Source organism: Miniopterus schreibersii, assembly GCF_964146895.1.
Source record: "Miniopterus schreibersii genome assembly, chromosome: 19".
Taxonomy (NCBI): domain Eukaryota; kingdom Metazoa; phylum Chordata; class Mammalia; order Chiroptera; family Miniopteridae; genus Miniopterus; species Miniopterus schreibersii.
Window position 1 is genome coordinate 15,639,038 of NC_138119.1, and position 13,708 is coordinate 15,652,745.

A 13,708-nucleotide genomic window follows, 5' to 3' on the forward strand; every position below is an offset into this window, starting at 1 on the left:
TGACTCTAATTCACACTCCAGGCCACCCATTTAGAAGCGATCAACTGGTACAAGAAAGTATATTCTAGCTCCAAAATATATACCAAACCTGTCTACTACTGTCCATCTCCACTGCCTCTATACCGCTCAGGCATATTATGGCATGAGTATTTTCCTGGTTATCAAATATTATTCTGAATTTCATGACTTCAAAATATTACTTAATATGGATGTTTGATGATGCATTTATCTATGTCTCTACCAAGAGCAGGTTTTGGAATGTTAAATACGTACCTTTCTGAAAAATACCAAGATATTGTCAAATGTCAAGATTAAAGATGATTCATTAATTTTGACACATACCGCCAAGCTGTTGTGAAGCAATTCACAAACCCATCCACCACATGCCAGAGTGCTCTCTTCCCTGAGGCAGAGCAACCTGGAATCGTCCCTCCGTCCAGCAGGTGGCGACGTCGCCTTCCGCCGGGGTTGCGCGGCCACGGAGGCTTCACGTGATCCGGCCGTCTGTGCGCCGGCGGGCGGTCTTGCGGAGATTGCCTTACGTACGCCGCGGTATGACGTCATACGTAGGGGCTGGCTAGCCGCCATCTTGCTTCTTTTTCTCGCTCGCTCTCTCCCTCTCAGGCGGCAGCGAAAGTGCCTTGGCGGTTTTTCCATCCGCAGTTGCGGCTCTGCCAGTCCGGTGGTCCTTCAGCCACCCCCCTTCCCTGGACCAGAGCTCGTGGGGACCTCGAAGTGCGCGCACACACTCGGCTCGACACCCTGGCGGGTAAGGAAAGCGCGGGCGGAGGAGCCACGATCAACGCGGGCCCCATCGGGACGGGCGGGCGTGGGAGCGCCCTGACACCGGGGAGCCGCGTGGAGAGGGCCTGGGTTCCGGACATCCTCTCCCTTTTCTGCGGCGACCACCCTTTCCGTGCCTCGGGAAGTCTCGGCCGCCTGCTCGGGGAGCGGGAAACCGGGGTCAGACCCGCCCCATGTGGTCTGCAGCGGGAGTTCCGGACCGGTCGGCCTCTCCCACCCGCCCCGGCTCGGCCTGGCGGGGGAACGGCGCACGCGGCCCGGAGGCGAAGGGGGTTTCCATCCCGCGGGATGGGCGGGAATCGCGATCTCTCCAGCGTGGGGCGTGCATCCCCCCCAACAGCTCCAGGGCTCCTGTAGGGCCTTTCCTGCCTGCCTCTTTCGCTTGTGCAGTGCGGGTGGAATTGCAGCGCGGGGGGTCGGGGAGAGCGGGTTACAGACCTGACTCGGGGAGAGGCTCGCTGGAGAATCGGCACCAGCCCTATTTCTGCTAGGAACGATCTGCCCCAACTCCAGCGGAGGGTTCGCGTAGGCTTTCGCACTCTAGGCCTCTGCATCCTCTGACCTGCGTGGTCAGTCCCACTCTGCAGCTCCCCCACTTTGAGATGCCGTCAGTGTTATCGGTGTTCGATCGAGGCCCCACCATAGGACTCGAAGAAAGGGGCGGGAGGGCCTGTAGGAACACTGATAAATTCTTCCTCTGCCCCAGAGGAATGCGTCAGATTCCTGTAAAGGGATGTGTATTTGTTTTGACTTGATCTGAGGTATTTTTTGGAGATGTCCGACAAGCCTGATGTGTGCTGGCTTCTGAAGCTACCCGGATTTCCGCATTGGCTGATCTTCAGCGTAGGCTCTTAGATTCTTACCCCACTAGGGTACTTGAAAATTGTACCGTAGGCGGCCGTGCTGTAAGATTTCATTTGGAATGCACTAGAAGCATCAGGATCCTTGATTAAGTGCTCGATAGCTGATTTCTGCAAGTAGAAAGGATAGTGTGAGACTTAGGCGCCCACCAAGCCTGCCTCTGGCTTTGGTTAAAAGTAGATTTAACCTCCTCTATTGGTAATTAAAATACTGCTCCGACTGGAGCCATTTTTAGGTGTGTGTCTTAGATGCATTGCAGCATCTTTTTCTGATCCACCTCACATGCATTGATCCCCTAAAACAATTAGGAATATGTTGAATTTGAGTTTTATCTTTAGCATACCGTAAATAGTAAGCCTCTCCTTTTCTATACTGGGATTTTCAGAACACAGGCTTTTTACTTTTATTTATATATTTTCGTCTGGTGAGCTAATATATGTGGCTGTTCTCCCCTCCACCGTTAGTTGACCTTTTACTGTGTACTGAGCACAGTAATCAGCCCTTTACACACATTACCTTTTTAATCTTACAGCAAGCCTTTGAGGGAGGTGCTGTTGTCATCATCCCCGTTTTATAGATGAGAAAATAAAATCTAAGAGATGAAAGCAGTTTGACCAAGGTCACACAGCAGTTATTGGTGGTGCTGTATAGATTCAAATCCATACTGTCTGAACCCAAAGGGATGCTGTAAACCATCAAACTGCCTCCCTGTTCCTTGTAATTTTATGAACTATGGAAACTAAATAAGATACAGCATTATTAACCTAGTTTCCTCTGCTTGACTTCAGTATAGAAACATTGCATGTGAAGGTGTAAAAAATATGGATTATGGCTACTTTAGGGATGTGGTAGAAGCTAATTTTTGTACCCTTTTCCACTTAAAGGCCAGTGGAGTAAAACTAACTCTACAGCATGGCAGATAGAATTTTTAGATTTTGAGATCTGGCCTCTATTATTGATACAATATTTCCTCATATGTAAAATGAAGATGATGATAGTAATAGTACCTCCCTGGAAAGGCTTGCTGTAGGATTAACAAAGATAATATATGTAGAGGGTTTATTACGGTGCTCAGTACCTAGTAAAAGGTCAGTAGTAGTGGAGGGAGAGTGGCAGAATATTGGTAGAAGATACTTTTCCCCCAGCAATAAGTAATCTGTATATTTTTAGAACAGAGTAAATATTCTTTGGAAATTTAAGAAATAGATTTTATGTCCTCTTTTTCTTTTTTAAGACTTTTTTTTCACACTTCTGTACTGGATTTTGTTTCTTAAAGATTTCTTCTTCATGCTATACAGTCGGTAACCCTGGAATCAGTACATTACAGATAGCTGAAATACATTTCTGTCCTTGTCTCCGCCTACCCCTACTCCATCTCACCTTTCTTACTGGTAAAATGTCTTTGAAGATTATTATGTCCCTCTTTCCCTCTGAGTGGTTTCCTCCTAGCCCCCAAACACTATTTAAATTTGTAAGTCAGTTGAGTAACTTGTACAATTATTTATACCATATTTGTGTAAGACAAGGACTGATCATTGATAAAATGTTACACAAATTGGTACAGAACCCTATTCTCCCAGTGAACAAGATCCAAAAATTGTCTGACTTGATTATGACTAATGTACTTCCAGTAAATTGAAACGTGTCACCTTATAAATAGGGTAACACAATGAAAGCTTATCTCAGTCTGTTAACTGTTGTGTAGAAGTCATGACATTTTAAATTTCTCAGTAGTACAACTGATGCATCAGCCAAGACATCTTTATGGGTAAAAGTATTCTCTAGAGAGGGTAACTTCAGTAAATTTTCTATTGTATGTTTTTTACTAGTCTCCAGAAAGGCTACATATATACTGATCTTTTGCTAGTTGTATTTCTAGTTGTTATTTTGCTCTAGATTAACAGAATGCCAGTCATGTTTTGGGATTTGTGGGTGCACACATTTGCTAACAAGTCAGATTAAAGAATGGCAATTACTGAGTTTCAACACTTGTCTAGTTGGGAGACAGAAACTTCGATATGGTTAGCAGGTACCTAGAATCTGAACACGAAATAGCAATAAAACTACTATCAGTGTAATGTAATGTACTTGCCCCTGTGATACTGCAGATGCTCTGCATTAAAGGAGGGTGGGATACAATCAGTGTTTGTGGAGCATAGTTAGTATTGAAAACACCATTGGGTATTATTTGCATAGCATATTTGGTAATTTTCTGCTTGCTTGCCTGTATTCCAGTAGTGGTCTTTTTTCCTTTTCTAGATTGTTTCCATGTTTCCATCACCTTGTATGATGGTTGGCGTATACCTAGAGTTTATTACAGGTCATTGAATGAATGAGATTAGGGAACAGAACAGTAGACCCACAACTACAACTAAGGTTTAGCTGATGAATATCTTAGTGGAGCAAAAGAATACCCTGTCATTTTTTCCCCTTTATGTACCCATGAGAATAGCATAAGAGCTTTCAAACAGTTTATGTCTATGGATCGTGAGATTTTTTTTTCCATCAAAAATTTTATAAGTCTCAGTAAATCAGAGGAAAATGGCTTTTACGTCCCGTTGCCAAGATGTTCACAGTCTTAAGGACTAATAATAAAAGTTATTGTGTGATTTTTTTTTTTTAATTTTATTTATACCAGAAGATAAAAATAAAGATATACAAATAGGTAAAGGAAATTTGGGGCAGAAAATCCATATATGGAAAATTGCCTGTGGTATAGATTGAATGCCTGGTTGATTATAAGTGAAGGCATGATGGCCAGTAGAGATAAAAAATAATTGTAATTATTAATATTTGTTGAGCACTTACCGTGCTGGGCACTGAGCTAAGAACATTTTGTACATTATCTCTTACAATCCATACAGTAAGCCTAGGAGGTGATTATTTTATCCCCAGTATATAACCAGACAAGTGGGATTTAAAGAGATTTAAATAATTTGTTCAAAATTACTTAGCTAGTACATGGTATTCAAATTATTGAGCCTGAGCGCTTAACTTCTGTGCTACATGGATTTCCCAGTGACTAGTATTTCTCAACAAGATTTCACAACTTTTGCTTTATCTTCAAATCACCTATCTGTTAATATCTTTCTTTAATTCAACCGACTGTCTTTTAATTAAAGGAAAATTTTACATGATTATTTGGTTTTACAGTTTTTCCCAAACATGTTTTAAAATAAACATATAATTTTAAATATTCCTCTGTGGACCACTTAAAATCGTTGCAGTATGCCATCAGTAGTCTTGTATTCCACCCTTTGGGACCTAAACTGCAAGAAGTGAATGCTGGATAGGCTTAGGCAACAGTTGGAATTGATGAAGACCAGAAGTAATTAAGTCTAGAATGGAGTAGATTCATCAAACAGGAAATGGCAACATTACAAGAATACAGATATAAATTTGAGCCTTAACTACATAACTGGGACAAACATTTCCATGATGAACTGCAAAGTGGAGTGGTGTGATTTAGACAGAAATGTAACAGGATGCTTAAGACAAGGAGAACAAGAAGGAGGTCACTGGAGAGAGAAGGGTGGAAGGATAATCTGAATAATGGGATTATTAGAGCCAGATGTAGCAGAGGTGAGAATAATGTATGAGAAGTGCCTTTGGATTTGGCTGAGAGGTCCTTGGTTACCCAAGAAGAATTTAGGGCACGTAATGAGGATGAAAGGTTAAGCAGGAAGGACTAAGTAGTGACGCCTCTTGATTTTTAGGTGTATTGAATACTCAAAATGAGCTCTGGATTAGGAGTTGAAAAATGTAAATTTAGTCAGCTGTTAACTTTGGGGGCAAGTTACTTGACTTTCTCAGGTTTTAAATATATTCATCTGTGAAGTAAGAATAATACCTCTTTCCCCTATCAGAGCATTGTTACAGAGATTAAATGTATTACCTTATAGTTTTTGAATTTAATATTCTTTGATATATCGGTATCGTGTGAGTCTTGACCATACTAAAAAAAAAAGAACCATGAAAAATAGGAAGTTAAAGGTAAAGAGAGAATAGGTTCTCTATGAAGTTGGAAGATTCCCTCCAAATAAATGTTGAGTCTGCAAGATAAGAGATGGGTGCATATGTGGTTGGAGAGTGGGTGTCTAGAGAAGTTAATAATTGATATTCCTCTTTCCTAACGAATAATCTGAAAGTGCAGGGCTGCTCTTTAGGGTTGTGTGGTTTGTGGATGCGGGGCTGAAGGGAGCAACAGACTGAAATGCAGTCTGCAGAGTCCTGTGCCCTGGCTAGGCCTCCCAGGGGAAATCGTGCCTCTACTTCTCTCTTTCAAGGCATCAGCCCCTCTTCAAAAGGAGTGCCTGGAACTTCCCAGAAGGATGTGTTTTTCTATTTGCACTAAAGCCCTGTGGAGGCTAGTGGGCGCTCTGAAAGGCTCCTTGAGGAGACATATTATGGATACATTTAGAAATACATCAGAAACAATTGGGAGATTGAAGAAATTGTCACAAAGGAACAAAAAGCTAATTTTTCAGTTTCTATTAAAATTTAGATTTGGGGCAGTATAACTAGTGTAGGTTGGCCTGTATTTTCAGTAACTGCTTTTAATGTTAGGTTTAAATTTTGTAGATCTTAATTGAAGCACAATATGGGAGGTATAGAATTGCTTCTGAAAGTTAGGAAAATGGAACAGATAGAGGAATTATATTTTAAAAGCAGAATAAAAGGTGATTGAAATGAGGCTTTGGACAGAGGTGGAGATTGGTCATAGTGCTGTATGACTGTTTGGATTGTTTGATGTACAGTTCTATGAGTTGTAATATGTATAGACTCATGTGGCCCACACCACAATTAGGACAGAATGTAGAAAGATGAAATATCACCCAGTTGTAGACCCAGTCTTCTGACATTTTGGAGGCAGAGAAAGTATCTCTTCTGCTGAAGAAAGAACTACTGAGTAAGGACTAAAAAGTCAAGAGCAGCCTACAAGTGTCGATTGCATGGTTTCCTCATCAAAAAAAAAAAATTTGTTTAGTTATATTATGACATACGGAAGTAGAAAGTGGGAGAAAGAAAGAGATAGGTTTACATGTCTCAAGACAGACGTTTTACTAATAGAGGAATGAGCCAGTGCTTTTAGGGAGGGATGCTAAGCAATTCTCTACACTTAGAAATTTTAACTTACAATTCCAACCCTTACAGGCAGCCCTTGAGTTACATGAAAGGTTTGGAGTCATTCATGGTGTCTATTGAGCATCTTGAAGAGAATGCTTTTCTTTTTCTCCCATAATATCTGATGTACTTGCCTAGCAAAAAGTAAAGTTGACTAAAACTATTTATGCTTTGGTTTTTTATTTTTAATGTATAAGTTTTGAAAACATTACCATTTATTAAGTTCTTATTAAATGCCAGACAATATTGTAAAAGCTTTATACACACTTTGTTAATTAAATCTCACGGTAGACTAGAAGATAAAGCCCACATGAGGAAATATATATGTGTGTGTGTATTTTTTGACCAGAGAAATGCTTATGCCATAATATGCATATGTCACAATTAGGTGCTATGAAAACACCTAGCTGCTAAATATGAGAACTGGGATTTAAACTAAGTCAGTTTTAAGAGAAGTGTAATATGAACACTTTTTAAATCCTATAAGCTGTCAGAAAGTGCTCTGGCAATCACCTCAAGGAAATGGTAGACATGCAGCTTTACTTTGCTAGAACAGTATTTTGTAGTACAGAATATTTGATAGCTACATTTCTTTTCTGATTGTTAGGCTTTCTTCTGTGCCCCAGGAACTCAATTCACGTGTTTCAGTTTCTAAGAGCCTAAACCCTTCCTTCTACCATTCTGATTAGAACACCAACAGATTGTTTATTTTACACTTTCTTTAAATGATAATTTTTAATGCTTTTGCTGTAGTGTTGTTTATTGTAGAAGTTGACCAGTTCAACCTCCTTTTTTTTTTTTTTTTTTGTCTTAATGAAGCCTAGATTTGAGCACAGTACTTCAAGCAGTGTGAATAAAACCCCACAAAATTCGTGGAACTTGGATAATTCCAGATCTGTGCATTAGCTTTCTACTCAACTAGCAAGTTTTATGAAGCACTGCTACCACAATTCTATCACTGGCTGTACTGTGTCATATTAGCAGGCTGAGTCTGTATTCTGTATTTATGAAATTTAGTTTTTGAACTATGGCTGTTTAACTGTTCTTCTACCCAATTTAATTTTCCCTAGCATTCCAAGACCTTTCTAGCTCCTAAAGTCATTGAATGCATGTTACTCTTGCAGATGTATATGTCATATGTGTTGTCTGGTTTCCAAGCCTTTATGCAACTTTTTGACAAAACACTTTGAAAAGGACAAAGTCCAATATGTTAGCTACTCAGGCCACATTACTTTTAAGTATAAAATAATGTTCAATGTCAAGTATTCTATAATTCTTGTTCATGATATATTTAAGGAGTGTGTAAAGACTAGTATTTTGATTAATGAATGTGTTTACAATCAAGTGGGGGAGTGTTCATAGATAAGTAAACTTTTTAGAAGGTTTATATTTTGTGAACACTGACGGGCCTGGAATTCAAAGGAGTGTGGTAAGTGTCTTTACTTTTTAGTTTAAGTGGAAAATTTAGTTAAAATTTGAGTGATAAACAACATGCTGTTTTCTGAAGTTCATATATCAGTCCTCCCTGTTTGTCAGCTCTGGCTGCCATGGGTAAATACCATAGACTAGGTGATGTAGACAATAGAAGTTTATCACAGAGGCTGGAAGTCCAAGATCAGGGTGCCAGCAGTTAGGTTCTGACTTGCTTCTTACATTGCAGAGAGTTCTGGTGTCTTCCTCTTAATAAGAGCACTAATCCTTTATGAGACTCCACCCTCATTGTATCACTTAAACCTAATTATCTCCCAACATCCTATCTCCAAATACCATTTATCACATTGGAAGATAGGGCTTCAACAAGTGGATTGGGGGCATAATTTAGTACATAGCACCCCCATTTTACAATCTGTACTGCATTGATTCTTATACTTTTTAATTATTATACTTCAAAATGACATTTCTACATTAGATGAAATATTTTTGTTAATAGAGATATTACTGTTTTGTTACAATTTTTTTATCCTTGATATTTTACTCTATTGTAGTGCAAATTTTGATAAAAACTTGAATCTTTTAGAGTCTCTTAACCTCATGATATATTATTTGTTTTAAATTTTTAATTGATTTCAGAGAGAGAGGAAGGGAGAGATAGAAACACCAATGATGAGAGTCATTGATTGGCTGCCTCCTGCACGCCCCTGCTGGGGATCAAGCCCCCGACCCAGGCATGTTCCCTGACCGGGAATAGAACTGGAATCTCTTGAGTCATAGTTCAGTGCTCAACCACTGACCCACACCAGGGCATGTTATTACGTATTTTTAAAGGTTTGATGTTTGTCCTGGCGAGGTGGTTCAGTTGCTTGGAGCATCGTCCTGTACACCAAAAGGTTGTGTTTTTGATCCCCAGTCTGGGAGCACATGGGAAGCAACCGATGGATGTTTCTCACATCAATGTTTCTCTCTTTAAAAATCAATAAAAACATATCCACTGGTGAGGATTAAAGTAAATAAATAAAAATAAAGGTTTGATGTTTATCCTTTCTGTAATGAAAATTGATATCTGATTTTCATAAGGTTTTTATCTTGGGCCCTGGCTTTGGTGTCCAGCCTGGATTTAACCTTGCCCCATCACTTAGCTGTGAGAGTTTGAGGCACGTTGCTGTACTTCTCTAAGATGGTTTCTTCACTGGCAGGTTTTAGTGATCTGGGCCTTGAGCTCTTATTCCCAGTCCAGTGTTTCTACATCATACTCCATCTCTAGGGCTTAGTTCTAATAGGCTTCAAAAGGCATTACTAAACTAGAGCGTATAAAACTTGGATTCCTCTTTATTTTAGAAGTGGGAAGAAGAAATATCAACGATTACTCAGGATTAGGGGAAATGGTTCTGTGAAGTTGGGAAGAGGAACATGTTTGGGAGAGCAGATGAACGAACCTTTTTTTCTTTCTTTAACTTTTTCCTTTGGAATAATTTTAATCTTACAGAAAAGTTAGAAAATTAGTATAAAGAATTTCCGTAGTCCTTCATCCATATTCCCTGATCCTTGATAGTTTACCATATTCTCTGTGTAAATGCACATATGCCATGTGCACATGTACTTAGTCACACACAGTATGTGTAAATTCTGTCATCACCTGGAACCTTAAATTCAGATCACAAGCCTCCAGTTTTCTCACTCACATAGTACATTCTCTCCTATTGTACTCAGAAAGTGAATGAAGCAATCTGTAGAAGCTTGACTCAATCAACATTCAGTAATTACTATTGTTAGAACTTTTATCCACCTCATTGAAATTGCCAGGCCCTTCTGCTCTCCTCCTTAGTCTCTTCCAGCTTCTCTTCACTGCCTGGCAGTGTTCCTCTGACCAACCTCCTACCAGTATCCCCATTGCCCTTGCTCTTCTTCATACCTGCCTGGTGCAGCTCTCCTCATTAGCCCAGCCGCTCTGTGCTTCCACCACTCCCCGCGCTGGACAGCAAGGCGTTTTCCAACCACACGGACTGCGCAGTACTGAGTGCCCTGCCTTCTGGCTTCTTCTGGAGTTTCACCACTGCCTTTTTCTATGCCTGGCTTTCCTAGTGGGCAGTCTTTCCTCCCAGTTCTTTGCAAACCTTTTCTAGGCTTCTCAAATTCCCAAACTGTTATCTCCACTCCTTTGATGAGGACAGCACGTCTCTTTTTTTCATTTGTTTCTAGTACCGCCTGATAATAGAGTAGGCACTGGGTGATGTTTCTTTGAGTGAATGGGGAATTCAGCATTTTGAGTTTGTGGTTCTGTCAGAAATTTTAAGTCAAGATGTTTTATTCTGTTCTTATAGACAATTGAAAATGTATGTCTAAAGATTGTAGCTTGAGGGAAAGTTTTGGGGATTATTCTTACTGAAGCAGTGAACAGTAGATGAGATGGCCAAAGGGAAAAGCGCAGAGAGAAGAAAGAGGTGGCAACAGCATGTTAACATTTGTATGGAAGGGATAGAAAAGAGACTGAAAGCTCTCAGAGTCACAGAAACCAAAGAAGATGGTTTACAAAGGAGCTATTTACTTTTTATATTTGTACGTCATGCCTGACTATTACTACTTAGTAGACATACTTCCTTTATCTGTTCAATAAGACATTTGTGGAGTGTGTACGGTATTCTCATCTGGAAATGGTTGCAGTTTCTTTTTAATGTTAAAATTTTAAACCAGGGAAACATTGTGCTGTATTTTCCAGAGGACCTGAGCTCTCAGCATGAGAATAATGAGGAAAAGGATATAAGCAACAGCCTGGCTGGATATTTAGAAGTCCATCAGGGCCAGAAATGTAATTGTCATTTAATTGAATTTAGCAAATGGGCAATTCATGAGTTTTTTGTCAAATATACGTCAACGTAAAAAAAAACATTCAAACCTATGAAGAGTTGTTGTGAGTTTATATGAGCTAAACTGTCGACAGTTTCAGGGAAGCAAAATCTCAACGGATTGAGGAAATGCTCCAGAGAATGACAGTTTTATACCTTATTTTATATGTTATAATCAAAAGAAGAGGGTATGTGGGTTACATGAAATCCATTGGTAGATTAGGGACGCGGGAGAAAGCAAAGTGGGGAAATCTCTGGGATTGGATAAAAAGTAAAATGATAGACACATACTTGTTTTACATAGGTTAGTTTACAGTCAGCAGTTAGCTCAGTGACAATGAGGGGATTTGTGGCCTCTGCACAGCGGTGCCGGTGTTTTGAGGAGTCCAGAAAAAGGAAAGCAACTTTGACATTCCAATGATATGTTATCACAGATGCAAAAAGACAATAGGCAGGCTCAGTTAAGGTAAAGATTTACCTTTGTCAGGGAAGATACCTGCCTAGGACATGACTACCCACCACAAACTGCTTCTTGTTTAAAAAGTTTTAATTTCAAACCATCCTTTGTGGTTACTTTAGGTCTCTGAGTTTGCAAGGCCCACCATGCAGGCCTTCCCTGAGCTGGTCAAGTTAGCATGTGGCCCCTTTTCATCCACACATACTAGATTTTAAATATCACTTAAAATATTTTCAGTATTGAATACTTTTAAATCCTTTTTGATTGGTAAAGAGTGACCTTTAATTGTTACAATTTTTAGCACTGAAGGAATTTTAGAGATCATAGCTTAATCAGCAACCTGTTTACTTTAAAAACACTGGCTTCTTTTTTTTCCTTTTGTTGCCAGAAAGGGGACCTGGCCCCAGCGGGTCTGCCTAGGGCTGGCTGGTGTGTGTGGGTTCTTGACTTTGTGCAAGAAAGATTTCACAACATGAGTCCAGGTGATTTTTAGAGGACATTTATTAAAGCTGGGGACGGTGAAACAGGGAAGGGCCTAAGATGGAAGGAGGAATAGAAGAGGGACTAGGTGGGGAAATGAGCCTCGGCAGGGCTGCTTTGGCTCGCTAAGTCAGAGAAAAGGGGGCTTTGGGGACAGGGTCAGAGGATTAGCCTGGGACATGTTGCCGCTGCTCATTGCTCCCTGGTTGCAAGCCTTAAGAGTTTAGACCGTGCATGCCTGTGGAGGAAGAAGAGGAGGGAGGGACAGGCGGAGGGTCGCTCCTGGGGAGGGGTCGGAGAGCAAGCCAGCATTGGGACTTGTTTTGAGGGTTTTTAAGGGCTGGGAGTTTAGGGGGAGGTCTTAGGGGGGAGGATCTCCACAGAATATTCCTCAGTTTTATACTGATGCGCCAAAATGAGATTTATTCCCTTAACTTCATCTGTCTTTGGGTGTGGTTGACAAATGGCACTAATTAGACTTCTCCTATCTCTCTGAGTAGGGCGATTTAAGCTGTTTACCTTCTGGTTGGAGGGAATTGTAAACCATTTACTCTTAAGTGTCCTTTGTTACAAAAGGTAGAGGATTTTTCAGTTTGCTTGATGGCTGTAAGAGTCTTATTTTCCCTGTTCAGCTTGTCCTGGTTTATTAGCCTTTCTTACTTTCATCTTAACATTTTTTGCCCGAAAATATCTGTTTACAAGATAATTAATTCTTCAAAATCTGGAAGATGCTCATGTTTTGGTACACCTAATTTCAATGAAAAAATGTTAGGTTTTTTCCCAGAATTGCTCATTTAGGGTCATAGAACCATGAATTTAGAAACATGATTACTTTCTCTTGCCTTAAACAAAGAAAGGAGGTGTGTTATCCAAAAGGCTTTAGTTTTGCAGACTGACCCTAGAACCCTTGATTTAGTTTTTTAGGGACATTACAAGCAGGACTGTAACATTAAAAATATTCTTAACTGCATACAAATAACAAAAAACTTTTCAAAATTAAAAGTGGTACAAGTAGAGGATATAATTCCTTTAGTCTCATAACTGCTGATCCCTGTTCTGAAATCGGAAGCTAACAGGTTGAAATGTTCCTATTGAGCTTACTGTGTCAAGGGTTTTTGAATTACTAATTATGTAAATTGTACCATTTTGTCACTTAAGTGTGGGTCTGCTGAATGTAGCCATGCATTTATTCAGCAATTGAGATTTTTGGTTAGTTATTTAGAATAAACTCAGGCAGTACTCCTTATCCTAGACTAACTATTAGGCTCTGCAAAATCTGACTCCTGCCTACTGCAGCTTCCCCCTCTGACTTCCCTCTGCCTCTCCCTGGCAGGCATGACCTTTACTGTGGAACCTCCTTCTCCCAGACCAAAATTGGTTTGTCTTTTCAGTGGTTCTCAACTATGGCTGTACTGTAGAGACACTTGAGTACCATTGCCAGCCCCAACCCAGAAATTCTGATTTAATTGGTCTGGCATGAGGCCTGGACTGTATTATCCTGTATTATCTTTTCAGGTTTTCCTAGATAACTGCAGCCTGGGTTGAGAATCACTGATTGATTGTCTTAGCTCATGTCACTTTTCCAGGGAGGTGTTCTGGACCTTTCCCATCCTATCCAAATTCTCTTTCGCCTCTCTGCTATGGCTTTACCCAGTTGAGTTTTTTCATTCCCATATTTTTGTTTACTCAATTATTGTTTGTT

The 13,708-nt window shown here is 40.2% G+C and overlaps 1 protein-coding gene across 15 annotated transcripts in view; it reads left to right on the top strand.

Moving 5' to 3' along the window:
• The first annotated feature begins 556 nt into the window (after window positions 1–556).
• The window catches only part of PRRC2C (proline rich coiled-coil 2C), a 69,114-nt gene continuing 55,962 nt past the window's right edge, over window positions 557–13,708 (top strand). For 12 of the 15 annotated variants that reach the window (XM_081120760.1, XM_081120761.1, XM_081120769.1 and 9 more), the window contains exon 1: window positions 563–769. The gene's annotated coding sequence lies outside the window, so the exon portion shown is untranslated. Of the gene's footprint in view, window positions 770–13,708 lie in introns of all 15 variants that reach the window. The other 3 variants (XM_081120768.1, XM_081120771.1, XM_081120762.1) reach the window with 1 other exon arrangement.